Source organism: Plasmopara halstedii (genome assembly GCF_900000015.1).
Source record: "Plasmopara halstedii genome assembly, contig: Scaffold_253, whole genome shotgun sequence".
In the NCBI taxonomy this organism is placed as follows: Eukaryota; Oomycota; class Peronosporomycetes; order Peronosporales; family Peronosporaceae; genus Plasmopara; species Plasmopara halstedii.
This window is the reverse complement of record NW_020187174.1, coordinates 186083-186325: the sequence shown is the minus strand read 5'-3', so window position 1 is coordinate 186325 and position 243 is coordinate 186083.

Genomic DNA, 243 nt, shown 5'->3' with positions numbered 1-243 from the left:
CGCTCGGTGTCACGACTTCCTCAATCGAGACTCGTCGCAGACTCGTATCCAGCGGACGAAAGAAGTACTTGGTGGACTTCTCGGAGTTGGCCACTTGGAAGTCCAACGCGGTGTCCTGGTTGCACTGACTCACCCGCTTGACTGTTCCTTGTAGTTTTTCATAGCTTCATCGAAGAGCTCACCGTTCGAGACGCTACCCGCTGTACGATATCGGTCAAGTGCGTTGCAGGCGTCTTCAAAAGC